Raw genomic sequence first — 16,214 nt, 5'->3', positions numbered from 1 at the left:
TTCCTGTTACCAAAGACAATGTCCTGGCCATGTGGGAAGAAAGACAGAATGCAAGGGATGTAGTTTAATTAAGCTGCAACTCTACTAACTCATCTGGGAATTGTCCAGTAATAACTTGTACAGTGCAGATCATGATTCCTTCCTTAAATGTTTCCATTTGGTGGAGGGCTGCCTTTACCCTTAGACAGCTGGTCCTCAGCATGTTGCTGGGATCAACCACCCTCTCCTGCTCTGAGGGTTAAAGGGCTGGGGAAAGAAGGTTTAATCTTCTCTGTACCTAACATAGGAACCCTAACCCTATTCCCCAGTTTCTTCAGGGGATGCCTTCCTCCTAAATCCACTTCAAGCTCTGATTTCTTAGGGAACCTGACCCCCTATGGAATGAGTACCTGTACTAGACACCTGTCACCTGAAAAATTGTCAGGTCTTGAATCACGGTACTACCTGACCGACCCAACCAAGTCCCTGATCAGCTGTGAAACCCACCCCAATCTGGCAGTAAGGCAAATAAAGTTCTTCCTAATCCCAAAAAGGTGACTAGTACAATGCCAACAGCAGCCCCAAACCCCAAATCTTATGCTAATCAAAGAGGTGAGAATGCAGGTGTGAGAGGGGCTTCAAGCTGGAAGGGCAAGGTTTATGGCCCCTATGCACCTGGAGGAGGGTATAATAGCTTACCTGAGCCTTACTGGTCCACTCATCTACTCAGGTAATGCCTCATCTGTTCCTGACCATCTCCCTTCTCCAAACCCCCCAGGGCAAGGACACTAAAAGGGCCACTCCCCCCTGCAACAATCTACACAAAGCCTTTGAGGTTGCAGTGGTTGCATTCTGAAAGTAGTTCCTTTTTTCATCAAAGTGGAGCCTATTTGACAGCCTGTGATATAGCAAAAATATATTTTTACAGGGAAAATTATTCCTTTGGGTATAACAATAGGATGTGGAGAAAACAACTGCTCATGATTGCAGTTGTATTTTATTTCATGGGGGGGGGGCAATTATTACAGGGCTACTTCATATTTCCTAAACACATTTTAACAGCCAGGATCAACCAAACAATACTTTATGAAGGCATTAGAAATTATTCCATACATTCTTAAAGAAATAAAGGCCCAGATCTTCAGCTGATGTAAATCAGTATTTTTCTGTTTACTTCAAAGGAACTATGCTTATTTACACCAGCTAAGGATTTGTCCCCCTGTGGTTTCCTTCTCCTTTTCCCCCAATACTACTTGATAGCCTTAGAAAGCCCAAGAACTGTCCAGATTAGTCCAATCAAGTTGCCATCCTCACCTCTTTGTTCCCCTCCTCCCCTCCCATCTCATGTAAAGAAATGAAACACTGGTAGAAAGTTTCAATTCTACGTTTTCCACTTTTTAATATATTTTACATACCAAATGGCCAATTTTAAACTTTTTCATTAAACCCACACTAGCTGTGAAAATTACACAGTTCTAGTCATGTTCTCCTATCGATCAAAGAACATTGTATATATAATCCCTTGGAGATGGGAGGGTGCTGCCTATCATGGACTGAATTCTTGTCAGATTTCCTTGATCATAGTACAAGCTCAGATCTGTTCCTCTCTAAAAAGTATTATGGGTATGCCATATCGGAGACATACAGTAATATGATGAAGCCTTGAAAGATACCCAGAGATCAACACTCAAAATATTTGATCATTTTATCCTTTCACCTAGTTCTGTTCTTAAAGGAAAAAAAAAAACAACACCAACTTTTTTCTCTGCAAAGGCGCTATAGAATGATGACGACAGCTTTGTATTTATGTAGCCCTTTCTATCAGGGATCTCAAAGCACTATGGATAACTCATCAAGCCTCAAACATCCATATGTCATTACTATAATTAACCTGATTTTACAGATGACAGTAACACAAGACATATAAAATAAGAGACCGTTACAATGTTGCATAGCAAAACAGTGGCAGAGGTGGGAATAGAACCTTGAATTATTTATTTCTAGGCTCAAACTCCCATAGCTCAACCTTGTTTCTTCTCTTTAATATAGCTGTGTAGTTAGGGATGTGTTGTCCATTTTGTTCTTTATTTTGTTTATGGTCAAAATGAAGATAAAAATAGTTGTGCTGAATAAGAGAGAGAAGTGTTGTGTACAATCCTGGTCTGCTTACAATGTTCAGATACTGCTCCAACTGGAGCCAATGATAAAATTTCCAACACCTCAAATGATTAGACTAATTCCTATTATGCATCATAGAATCTAGAGATAGAAAAAAGTAAGTCATCCTGTCTATGCTTTGGCCATTCAAGCTTGATACCTGATGGTTTCTTCAGCTGGGTTTGAAATGGTGGTTGATGTTAAGGAAAACCTTTGGGCTGTTTCAGTCTAGTTCCCTATTTGTTAATACCATTAAACTATCCGGAAGATTGGTATCACTTCTCTTTAGCAAGGACCCAAAACCTGCCATGGCAGAACATGTGGTTGTTTAGATTTGAGGTGCACTGGAGTGGGGAAGCTTGTGCACACAGCATCCAGTGCTAAAAGTGGAGGATCTATTTTTGACAGAAATGAAAGTATCACCACACCGGCCTATCCTGTAATCAATTTTGCCCCTCCGTGACTTCTGCCGCCTCCAGAGTCCCCCCTTGCACCAGCCTCATCTTTGGTCTTTCTTCAGCTCCCCTTGTTTTTCATCCCCCTTTCCAAGATGGGCATTGCAAAGCGGGAGAGAAGCAGAGGAGCCAATACTCACAGGAGGGGAGAAGGAGGAAAAGTTGCCTTGAGCAGCGGGCTCTTTCTGCTCCCTTATCTCTCCTCCCCTCATGTGAGAAGGGCTTCAGCTCCTAGGAGGGCGGGGGCAGAACTCAGCAGCTCCCAATGGCTTCTCTGCCTTAAGAGGCAGGGAAGTGGGGAGGGGGAGCCAATCACAGAAACTTTTTCCCCAGGCAACACTAAAATGTGGCTCCTCAGCAACCCTGGTGGAGTTGTAGAATGTTCTGGATCTTCAACCCCTTTCTCCAGGTGCACTTTATGCCCTGGCTACCTCTGGCTCAAGCCAGTGATATTACTCCTCTGCTTTGAATAATAAATTAACCCAAGGTTAATAACAAAAAAGATAAACTCTGCCCTTAGCTAAATTAATGCAAGCCCAGTGAAGTCAGCGATGTTTTGCGGTACAAAGGAAAGAATTTATGCAAGAATTTAGCAAAAAGAAGAATGATCACACGATGAGTACTGATAAAAACAACAGGTCAAATTCTGCAGCCCATAGTCAATCTTTATTCAGGCAATGCCCCATTGACATCATTAGGAGTTTCACCTCAGTAAAGACTGAGTGATGACTGCATGATTAGGCCCAGCAATCTACTACAGCAGATAATGTATTATTCCAGAATCATTTAGGGACGTTTTCAGGAAGGAAATGCATCGTTTTAAAACATTCTCAAAGTCAACCAACTCACTGCTTGATTAAAAACAGAAACAAAATTGCTAAATTATTAATAATGAAGCTGTTTTTATGTCTGACTAATTTAAACACTATTATTATTATGTCTAATACAGTTAGACTTCATTGTACTGTAATACTAAAGCACAAAGGATTTCACTACAGGGATCTCCAAAATTCCCATTCTTTTCAGACTGCCCTCTGGTGGTTCTAGTGAAGCAGAAATTGTTTTCTGCTCAGTAACTTCATCTGTAAAGACAGCCAAGGCTGTCTGAAAATGTAGATTCTTAGTATTTCATTGAGATTGAAAATCATTCAAATACACACTTGCAATCAGCTTACTCAAGGTAAAACTCAATGGAGGCAGTGGTCTAAAGTCACTAGTTAGTAGATGCCCAACTAGAGTTGTACTGAATAGAGTTTTAAAAAGAAATTGTTAGTTTTTGCCCCCTGCTGGAGAAGGATTGGAGTTAGATGGTTTGGATTTTCCTAACAAAACCATTGCTGGAGTAGTCCAAAATAGTTTCAGTGCGCTAAAGTCTTATATCACAGCAGCTGCAAACATTAGCATCACAATAGAGTCAGTACAACTGACCACATAAAACAAACTTTCTTTTGTCTTCCATGAGAACATTCTATGCTTGGGCTTGATCAATTTTGGATTCTAATTTTTGCCAAAATCCCATAAATTTGAATAGATGACAATCATAACCGTCTCATTGATACTTCGGTGCTCTCCATGCTGCTTGCTCATTACGTAAAACCTTTGAAGCAGGGACTGTCTTTTTGTTATGTGTTTGTACAGTGCCTAGCATAAATGGACATTGATCCTGATTGGGGCCTACAGGTGTTTTTGCAATACAAATAAATAATAAGGATAATAATAATTGCGGAAGAAGGTAATTACATACACAAATCCTCACCCACAAGGGCCTCTCAGTATTTTACCATAGGTCTGCTTCTCCAATAGCCATCTTTGTTGTGCAATTTTCACACCTTCCCTTCATGTATTGCACATCCTCCTTGAACTTGCCCATAAGGCTTTGACCAACTTTTCATTCAAATCCCACATCAAGATCCACTTCTACCATGATGCCAACAAGAAACCTTCAGCTAGTAACAGCTGGGAGAGTTGTGTATAGTTGACATTTAGAATATATTATACAAAAACATACAAATGGTGTGGGAGAGGGTTAAAACACAGTCATATCTATATCTATCTATATGTCTTGCACATAAGGTTTTGTTATATTTCTCTCCTCCATTCTTCATATAGCGTTTGTCGTCTTTGACTATGTGACTGCCCAGGAGATATAGATGACCAAGTTCCAGTAATTTTATTGGCACTTGAGCATTTAAATCTCCATGGCAACTTTGAAAATCCCAGTTCTTTGCGGCAGGGACTGTGCTTTATTATATTCCTGGAAACCATTTAGTGCCTTGTGAGTGTTACTGCAACACAAACAATAAAAACAAATGTTTTCACCTTCCAGACTTCCAGTATTAGAACATGATCTACTTACTGATCTTGTCCACATTGAAATAAAAACTAAATCAAGTTTTATAACCAGGACTGACAGCAATGCTGTCATTGAGAAAGGCCAAGTAACAAAGTGCACACATTGTTTGGACAATGCTTTATAGATTTTCTTTCCGACAAGAAGAATATATACATATTTAGACTGCATACAACCTGTAATTTGGATATCCACTCTTTAAAAGAATCGTTAGCTATGGTCAGAAACAAACTGAAAATCTAATAGAGATACATATTCTATCATTTTCAAGATCTTTCTGTATTCTGTTTTGTTTTGCTTCACCCTCCTACCCCCCCACTACCACCACCACACTACACTCAGTATCTTATTGTTTTTAAAGTAAGTTTCTAACCCTTTTGGGAAAAAAAGAGATGGGCTCGTGCTGCAAAGGTCAGATATGGAACAAACCCGAATTTTCCCCATAGTTCAGGGGAGTCTAGGTCAAGAGTTTCATTCTGGCCTGTTCGAAATGGGAAGGAGCTGGAAATCTGGATCCAGGTCCTGATCTTGATTTAAATTTTCACAAAGTCTGGGGTTCAGTAAAGAAGGTTTAGTTCCGGTTCCTTGAGGTTAAATGTCACTTTTAGCTGATTGAAAGTTACCAACAGATGGAAAGCAATAGCACTGCCAAGGTGTCAACAAAAGTTAGTCCCCCCCATATCACTGATATTCTAACTTCATAGCATAGCTGGAATCATTTAAATTAGGACATTTATAAGCCAGTCAGTCTAAGGAACATATATTCATATTCATGATATAGTGAGGAATAAACAAACACTTAAATTCAACATACAATTACAAATATCTTATGTATTACTCGGAGCTGAGATGTGGCCCAAGAATGAAATACAATATTTAAAATTACACTCTGAATATGTGAGTAGAACTCCTTCTGCATTTTATGTAAAAAATTAGGTTGCCCTTTGAAGTGTAATGCAAGTGCTATTTTTTGTCAGAGACCCCCCCCAAAAAGTTCTTGTGAAACTCTCTCCCCATACAAGACCTTTTGTCAACACTTTGCTATGGGGTGCTTATTTCTATATTATTTATTTTTAATTTGTAAATTAATGACAGGCTGATTTCATGTGCAGATGGCATTTGGTGTCTATTTTCCTGGAATACGTCTCTTCCTCAAAAATAGTAAGTGTCAGATTCAAAGCTAGACAATGCAGGAGGTTAACTGGCATTCTGTATTTTTAGTTGCACTGATTGGCTCACCTCCCCACAGAAACCACTGATCAATAAAACAAAGCGACTGTTCTCATAGCTGCCAGTGATTAGTAATAGGTTTTTTTGTTTTTGTTTTTAATTTCCATGGTGTCTGCAACTTGGTGTCTAATAAAATGTAAGTAAAGACAATGCAATTCTATCAAAAGGCCCAGTGAACTCCAGAATGGTCAGAGAGAAACAAAGTCTTAAATTATTTGTTTTTCAGACAGCACCATGTTAGTCAGAGGCTAAATGATAGTTAAGTTGTATCTGATATATGCAGGTATTATGCACAGTTAAAATGTTCCATTATATTTTTTTTTGCATCATTAAATACTATTTTTTTCAGTGTGGCTGTGCGTGTACTCAAGAGAAAAAAAACAACAGTTGGAGTTACACAAGTTAATAGAAAGTAGAAAGGAAAATAGACGCTGATCTCTCTTAGACTGGTGCAAATCCAAACCAAATTCACTGAAATCCAATCCATTTACACCTGTGTAACTGAGAACAGAATTAGGTCTTCAGTGTGTGATATGCTATCAAGACCATAAACTTGGAAAATTATAAACTATCTGTTATAACAGCATTAAAGAAGCTCAGTTAAAGGAACTGCAAAAGGACTGAATTGAGTGACTTCTCTTTTCATCTCAGTGCATCTCTGCAGAACAAAAAAACCACAAAAACAAGAAAAGAGAAGAAAACTATCTGATGATAAAAAGAAGCAGCACTTGGGACTTCAATGAACTTATGCTGATTTACACAAGTTAAGAATCTGGACCTCTGTCTAATTCTTATGAACACTGTAAGGCAATCATTGCTAATCTGCAGGAACACAATATGGGCCACATTCTCTGGTACATTGTGGCCATTTTGCACTACACTGACATCATAATCAGGCGCTAAAACTGGGAAGAATCACTCCAGGGATCCTCTAATAAGGTACAGCCAACACAAAATTAATACCCCTAGGCTGTTGGTATAGCGGAGGAAAGTGAGGGTCACCAGATGAAAAGGGGCACTGCTGGGGTCATCCTCAGCTGTGTTTTTGGGTCTTTGTGGCTGTTTTAGCTTGGTGTAAATTAGAACCTAGACTAGAAGCTGCATTAGCCCAGTGCAGAAGAACCAGCCTTGCAAGTGGCAGAAATAAAGGGAGTGGAAGTCATTTAAAGACTCCCCACTATGAACTCTGCTGTGCATAGTTGAGCTGCATTTCCAAGTCCAGCCCTTTGGACATATTACCCGGTAGGGCAGAATTCCAAACATCTTTCCCAACTGAAATCTTTGACTAGAATAACATTCGATTACTGGGAATATCCCCAAACAAGGATGATCATAAATGTCAATAGAGAATGACAGATAAGCCATGACTTTTATTGAATGCATAAACTAAATACCAGGGTATTACAAAAGTATTCTTAAAACCCGGCCAGAGACAATCACCAAAACACATCCTTCCCTTTCTAGTCATGACAAACCGAAGGATCACCTACATAATCCTTGGATTTGAAAGATCACAGGGTCCACCCAGCCTATGTTAACCAAAACTTACACAAAATACAAGTATGTCTCTCTCACAGGTTACAAAACCAGAAAAAGAATCTCAGTCAGTCTTACCCAAAAGATAAAATATATGTATCAAGAGGAGATCTGGCCTACATCTCAAAACTGGCCTAAGAAAAAGAACTCCAAACAACACACAACATAATGTTTACAGAAAGACAATTGTCAGGTCAGTCTGCATTCCAGTATCATCAGTCAGGCCTCTATCCAGCAGAGATCTACTGGTAATATTGCTGAAATATGAAATTTGGTTCAACAACACTAGTCTGAGGATCAATTATTACTTTAAGCAGCTAGCCCTACTCACAGTTTCACTGGCTGTCAGATTACGTGATTACAATGGTCCCTTTTCCCCTACACTCTATGAAAATCCTAAATAAATCCTAATATTTCAGTAGTGTTTATCTTGCACCTGCAGCTGCCATTTTTGATGCTGAAATAGCATTCCATCACTCTTGTCAGTGCATTTTCACCCAATAGAATTTGTGGGGAAAGGGGCGAAGAGATCAGATCCTACAATAATTAATAAAGCCCATAGGAATGCAAATCACAAGAATCTCTAGAAGTGATTGGTTAAAGTTTGTAAAGCTCTTCAAAGATAAAAAGGGTAAATATTACTATTCTTCTTCTAATAATCAGGAAAAACATTCCAGAGGGAGCAGGACAAATATAATAATGAAGTTTCTTCTGCTGCTGCTATAAGGATCTCTGTGGAGTTGCAAATTTTTTTTTGCTGCAGATTGGATCAATTTCTGCTTTGGTGTTCAAAAGTTTGACAAAGCCTTGTTTATTCATTTCTGCCAGAGGAAACATAGTGAAATATTTCTGTTAATTGTACTGCATCTTTAAAGGTGGACAATAGCAAAAGAATAGTTAAAGGAAAGTAAGGACAATAGCTAGAATACAACAGTCCCAAAACTACAGGCATTTTAACCTGTGTGTACGTGACAGATTTCAACCAGAGCAATTAGATTCTGACCTATCCATCTTCACATCTTCTTTCACTCAAAAGAGCCACCTCCATTCAATCGTGGATGACAAAAGTCCTTTACATATTTTTATAGTGCACTTCCTTGTTAAATATGTGTGTCCTGTTAGGCCTTTAGCAAGGATCAGACTGTGACTGCTAGACATAGGGTTGTCAACTTTCTAATCCCACAAAACTGAACACCCTAGCCCCAACCCCTTCCCAAAGGCCCCTCTCCTGCCCTGAGGCCCCGCCCCCACTCACTATGTTCCCCCCTCTCTCAGTGGCTCGCTCTCCCCCACCCTCACTCACTTTCACTGGGCTGGGACAGGGGATTGGGGTACGAGAGGGGGTGAGGGCTCTAACTGGGGGTGTGGGTTCTGGGTGGGGCCAGAAATGAGAGGTTCAGGGTGTGAGAAGAGGTTCAGAGCTGGGGCAGGAGTTTGGGGAGCAGGGGGCATGAGGGCTCTATCTGGGGGTGCATGCTCTGGGGTGAAGCCAGGATAAGGGGTTTGGGGTGCAGGAGGGGGCTCTGGGGTTGGAGGGGGCTGAGGGCTGGGGCAGGGGGTTGCGGTGCGGGGTTGCGGTGCGGGGGTGCCTCCAGCGGCTCCAGGTCAGCGGCACAGCGTGGGGGGGGAGCTAAGGCAGGCTCCTAAGTCCGGCTCCAAGGTGGAGACGCAGCAGGCGGCTCTGTGCGCGCTGCTCCCGCCCGCAGACACTGTCCCTGCGGCTCTCATCGGCTGAAGTTCCTGGCTAATGGGAGTGCAGAGCCTGTGCTTGGGATGGGAGCAGCTTCGTGCCCCCCCCCTGCTTAGGAGCCAGACCTGATGGCTGCTTCTGGGGCGCAGCGTGGTTTGTGGTGCCAGGACAAGTAGGGTCTAGCTGGCCTGAGCTCTGGAGCACTGCCGACTGGACTTTTAATGGCCCGGTTGGCAGTGCTGACCAGAGCCACCAGGGTCCCTTTTCGACCGGGTGTTCTGGTCGAAAACTGGATACCTGGTCACCCTAGCTGGACATGACAGCTGGGTGCAGGTCTGTGTGGGACTTATAGGAGAGCAGCAGTGGCTGAGCAACACGCCAGTACAGAGAGGCCCCCAGTGATAGATACTAACTGAGGTGGAATTGAAAACCTGCAATCCCCTAGTTGCTTGAATAGAGACTGGACTGGAGAGGGCACCCCAGGCATTAGTCCTGAAGAGCCTTGACTCTTGATTAGACCACCCAGAGACCCAAACATTCACTGCTATTGCTCACTTGAACTGTAGCTATTTAAGTTTCCGTACCTAGGGTATTTACAAACTTTCCCTTTCCTGCCAGCCCTAGTAAAATACCCTTTCACTTAGCCATGTGTCTGAGTGGTTACTGGGACCCACTACGGCTAACACCTACAAGGCCTTGCTGCTGAAGCACCTACAGTGCTTGCCTGTAAGTTGTGGTACACATGGCATACTGCTGGCACCACATGGCTAACATTTTACTTCAACATGAAGTCCAGATGTTTTTTTTGTTTTGTTTTGACACAAACTCTAAGCCTGATACTGTACTCCTTGCTCAAGCAAAAGTCTCATTAAAGTGAGAGGGAGTTTTGCCTGAGTAAGAAGCACAGTATTAGTCCATCAGAGTTCTCCTACCTGGAAAGGAGATACAAGAATGAGAATCATCATAAGTCTTGACTAATTTAAGTTAATCTAATACTCCACTGCAATTCTTTTTGCATTAGATATAATGGAAGATACAACAGTAGAAAGCCAAATAGTGATTAAATTGCAGAATTTTTGTACATTACAGATTCTGCCTAACACACCCATTCAACCCTCGGGCCTTCTATTGTATAAAAGCCCAGGATAAATAGTGATCGTATTTTCAAAATGGTTGTTTCTCTGCCCTCTCCCAAATGTAGCGAATATGGGTCCTGACAAAGACAATTTTGTTCAGAGTGGCAGCAACAGCCGAGAACATACTATCATAACTCACTATCTTTAAGACCTGTAGTGTGTAGGGGAGAGAAAAGATTGTCCACTGTTGGCAGTAAGTTTGCTTCCCAAGTTGCTGCTTTTGTATGAGCTTATTTAGTATTAGTAAGTGTTGCAACCACTCCAAAGTTCTGGCTTTGATATCACTAAGGCAAGTTTGTTTAAAGGTAAAATAATGCAAGCTTGAGTAGGGTGGCTTACTAAAGGACCTATTGGACCAGTTCATTCTTAATGTAAACTCCAGTGACTTCAATGTGCTTACACCAGGGCCACATTTTTGCCAACATTTTTTGGTTCAATTACCACAGATGAAAGCATTTAAATCTTGTTTAGGGGAGTGGGCTGAGGAGAGGGGGCAGTTCAGCCACTGGTGGCTAGCTACAAGTGCAAATTCCTAGCATAGCCAAGCAAAACCACTGTGAACCATGATTTGCATGGGTGCAGCTTATCTCTGCTTAAAACTGGGGTCAATTACAGCAGTTGAAACTGTGATTTTACTTTAAGGCACTAAAAAGGAGCTCTCTCTAATTCCTAGGGCTTTGTTAGTTTCTCCAAGGTGCTGACTTTCCCAGTCAGCTCCCATTGCCCTCCATCAATCCTAACTCCACAGGGACCCGATCTCCCCAGTTAGGAATTCTGCAGGGTAGTCAAGTTTGAGAAATGTAGGCAGGATCTCAAGGAGTTTGTGGAGCTTATCTGTTCATACATGCTTCAAGAGACTCTGCTACTTCCATAGTGTGGAGTTCCTCGTCTCTGCAGCAGAATCTCAAATTTCTGGGCAGCAATGAAGAAATGTCTTTTATTCATTTAAAACCAAAAGGGCTCTCTGATCCTTAAAAGGGCTCAGGTTCACAGTGGCTTTCCCACCCTCCTAACCTTGTACATTTTAAAATCTTAGATCCTTTTTCCCACTTTAGCTGAAAAACTCAACATATTAATCATTAATGATATGCTGGATATATGTGTATTGTGAGGCAGAATTAAGGTTGTTTGTTAAATATGCAAGGTGAATTTTAATGTCAGTATTATCTGCTGAATGTACAAACTGTAAGAATAGAAGATTTATATAAATTGTCCTAACTAGTAATTTCCATACTTTGCAATGCTTAGGTTTTTCTTGATTAATCATACTTTATTATCTAACATAAGCTACTTAATTACACAATCAACCTCAATGAGAAATTAATGAAGTTTGCACAGTGGCTAATACAATTCCTAGATACACCATCATTAAATTTATATCTAAGATTGTGCTTGTCATTATTTAACCTTACATAACCTATATAAGTTGTTATATATAACAAGAATACAATGATTAATTTTTAAAAATCCCTAAGCATTGCAAAGTACAGAAACCATTAGCTAAAGTAAATTTGACTATTCTCTTACTTTTACAGTTTATATATTTTGGTCAATAACAAAATTGTCATGTAAGAATTCACTACACATATTTTACAGTCAGCCTTAACTCTGACCAGCAAAACATACCTACGAACTCTTTCAACACATACATTGCTAATATATGTATGTTGCTTTTTTCTAATTAAAAAAGAAAGGCAGATGAAGTCTAAAGCAGAAACAAATGAGAACAGTGATCCACAGTGTCACTTTCTCCCTGATATTTTTAAAGTGCACAGCACAGAATATGAGCAATAATCTCAAAATTCTCAGTGGGTAGTTACCTATTTGCTTTTTTCATACTGTAATACTAAAGGTAAATATAATTCCAATTGTCTGCAGACCCAATCATGTGACCAGGTTAGTACAAATTAATTAAAGTGCTGCCCAGTCTGCAGTATAGTTATCCTCATCCAGACTGAGCTGTGGAAAGAAACTGTATACCCAAATTTCAGATGGGCACCGTTAACCAAAACTAGCCCCATATTTCTGTGTGGGTTGTTGCTTGTAGGTACTTTGTCACAGTTTGAAAAAACAAAAAGCATTTCTAACCTGTAATTACACAGAGTATCATGCTTCTTGAATCTAACTTTATCTATAATACATGTATTTGTGCCAGAAAATCACAATCAAAGCCAGTAACCCAAAATGTTGTTGTATGCAGGACAACATTATCACAGGTGAAACCTGTATTAGTGTGGACAGAGTTCTGTAAATATAGCAGTAGGAGAAGACACCTATTTGAATATGTATGCTGAGTTCTTGTAAACACATTTTAGAATGCATTTGCCATAATTTCTAAAATAATTTAGAACCATTAAGAAAGTGAATGTTGCTTTGCACAGTAGAGGAATTTTAAAAAAGCTAAATTTTTCAAAATAATTCCTACTCCAATTTCTTCCTGTAAAGATTATCACTCCCCCCCCACCACCTCCACTCAACATTTTAATGTTAGAAAACACTTCCCCCTTGCTAGTACCAGACACTTATCTTTTTACCCTGCTTCTTTCTCACAACAAATGGGGAAACTAGGATCATTTGGGCAGCTTTAATTTCCTGTAAACACAATAATCATACAAGATTAAATGAAACAAACAACTGCAACAGATGGACACCAACTTCTAGCAAATATTTTGCTTTTCTGACACTCATGCAACCTCCACACTGTTGTAAGTCCTCTCACAGCAGGTAATGCATGTGGACAGAAGAGAATACAGAGCAAGTGTACTAATATACAGAAATAAATCTGAAATTTTAATCTTCTTTCCTAGGTACAGGAAAATTTAAAGGCTTGGGTTTTCTTTTTGGTCAATGAAACAACACAACAACATAAGAACAGCCATACTGGATCACACCAAAGGCCCATCTAGCTCAGTATCCTGTCTTCCAACAGTGGCCAATGCCAAGTGCACCAAAGGGAATGAACAGAACAGGTAATCATCAGGTGATCCATTCCCTGTCGCCCATTCCCAGCTTCTGGCAAACAGAGGCTAGGGACACCATTCCTCCCTGCCCATCCTGGATAAGAGCCATTGATGCACCTATCCTCCATGACCTTCTGCCTCCCCTTCTCTCTAATAGGTGAAATTAATAAAATTATCCTGGAGAAGGCGCCGTTTGTTTATTTTTCCTGTTAGTAAAGTGTTTAAAAAAAAAAAAAGCAAACTGTCACCAGCTTTGATTGCGGAGGAGAAGCATATTTTAGCTCTGCTAACAATACACCCAGGCAGATTTCTCATGCCTAGAAAGATGCCTTTTCAAAAAGTACAGTGACTTGGACTGCAAAGGGCTGGAATGGCAATTTGGAGGTGCTCATTCTCAGCAGTCCGTCAAGTTTTTTTGAACAGGGGAGACCCCTGTGCACACACTAAAGAGCTTTCAGATGTTTTATAGCATGGGTAGGCAATCTATGGCACGGGTGCCAAATGCGGCACGCGAGCTGATTTTCAGTAGCACTCACACTGCCTGGGTCCTGACCACCGGTCTGGGGGGCTCTGCATTTTAATTTAATTTTAAATGAAGCTTCTTAAACATTTTAAAAACCTTATTTACTTTACATCCAATAATAGTTTAGTTATATATTATAGACATAGAAAGAGACCTTCTAAAAATGTTAAAATGTATTACTGGCACGCGAAACCTTAAATCGGAGTGAATAAATGAAGATTCGGCACACCACTGCTGAAAGGTTGCCGACCCCTGTTTTATAGAAAAGGACAGTCACTTGAAAAGAAGGCAAAGTCTATGAAATCGGGGAGGAGAAGGGGATGGATATGAAGAAATAGTAGTACCTTGCACTTTAGTTTTCAGTTAGCCATGTTAAAGTCAATGGGAATTTTGCTTCAACACAGAGGTGCAGGATTGAGGCTACATAGAATTCCATTGTGGCCTTTACAAACTCATTGGCAAAATTATTTTGAGATACATTGCAGTAAGTATTATTTGCTTTATATCAGGGCTTATAGCAGTTAATTATATAGAAATTTGCTATTATAGCTTATTCTTTTCCAATAGAACCTAGAATCTTTTTCTGAAAGTAGATTCAGTTATGGTAGCCTGGTGTGGTTTTTTTTTGTTTTTTGGTTTTTTTTTAAAGACATACACCAAAACTCAATGAAAATAATTCTATTGCTAGACTGCAGCCAAAATCCGTGTCTTCTTACTGGATTACCCAATGATACGTGGCCATTCAGAGTTTTGCAAAATATTTAACGTTGTTTACATGAAGAAACTGGAGTAGGAATTATTTCTAAAACCTTAAGAGGTTTTTTAAAAAAAATCTCCTTTGTTACGCACTACAACATTTTTACATTCTTAATTATTCTAAATGATCATAGAAATTATGGTTGAATGCATTTTAAAAGCTACATATGTTGACAGGGGCTTAACTTGGGCCTTTCAAAAGGGTTTCTTCTACCACTGCTATACACATAGGCCTCTCTGTAGTGATGCTTCAAAGGCTGTAAAAAATAAAGGAAAATATTACATGCTGTGTTATAATGAAAAAGAAAGTTTCTTTACCCTCAGTATTTCTCCAAGAAAAATATAAGTAATGGTAATGTTATATAGATGAAAACTGACTTGCCAAAAGATCCAGAAATGTTTGCATTAACTTTGGATGTACAGAGGAAATGTAAATCAATTATAATGTTTAGTCTCCTAATATCCATTTTAGACTCCCTTCTAGCCAGACATGACAGGGGAGAAAGGCTTCTCGAATGAGTCCTTAAGGGTATTCAGGCTTTCAAAATGTTTGCAACTGTATCAAAATTACATGATTATTATTTTTGGTTTTAATTACAAAATTGAAACTCAAAGCAGGTTAACGTAAAGGTTTGCTAAGGTCAAAGCCATTGACTAACTCTGGGCATACTTTTAAGGGAATGTGCGCTGATTTAGGGCTTTTCTTCACAGTCACATGCCATTTACAGGTTTGCCTGATTTTTGCAAGGGACAAAAAGAAATTCAGTGGTTGTCATTGAGTTTTTCAGTTTATTCAAATTCAAAAGAACCCTCTGGTCCCTGAGTCCACACAGATCAAAACCACAAATATATGCTAAGAAGTGAAAATGCTATGAATAGTAAGAAAGGAAAACATGGCATTTCAGACATCACTAGATATTTCTAAAATGAATTATCCACAGTCTAAGGAACTACCAGTGACTTCACTAGGAGTCACATGGCTAAAGTCCTGTGCATCACTTTGAAAAGGTACAGGTGAAATCATTAAATTTTGTCAAACACATTTTTATACTCATGATTTAAGCACAAAGGTTCCAATACAGCAAGGTACTAACTAGCACTGACTAGTGACTACTTTTCACCCTCACAGCTCTTTATCCACTTCCCTTCAACTGTTTTTGTTTAGAAGTATCATCTTTATTACAAGCTACCATTGAACATTTACCATTTCTACTGGTACAAAAATTTCAGAGAAATTAAGGACTAAAAAAATCATACTGGGCTATCCAGTCCATCTTCCTGCTATGTGAAAGATTTTTCTTGCCAGTGTAGCCAAAAGTCTAACTTTAAATAATACCCGCAAGAGAGCTCAGGAGACGTCCATAATCTAATTGACTATACTGTCAGGAAATTGTGTCTATATATATTTTTAGGAAAAAACAGTTATGTGCACATTGCATCTG

General features: G+C 39.7%; 1 protein-coding gene across 1 annotated transcript in view; it reads right to left on the bottom strand.

Moving 5' to 3' along the window:
* Window positions 1-16,214, bottom strand: part of CNTNAP2 (contactin associated protein 2) — a 1,620,276-nt gene that overhangs the window by 600,137 nt on the left and 1,003,925 nt on the right. The gene's annotated exons all lie outside the window — the stretch shown is intronic.

Source organism: Mauremys reevesii, linkage group 2 (assembly GCF_016161935.1).
Source record: "Mauremys reevesii isolate NIE-2019 linkage group 2, ASM1616193v1, whole genome shotgun sequence".
In the NCBI taxonomy this organism is placed as follows: domain Eukaryota; kingdom Metazoa; phylum Chordata; order Testudines; family Geoemydidae; genus Mauremys; species Mauremys reevesii.
The sequence above is the reverse complement of the archived record's forward strand: the minus strand, read 5'-3'. Positions and strand labels throughout refer to the sequence as shown.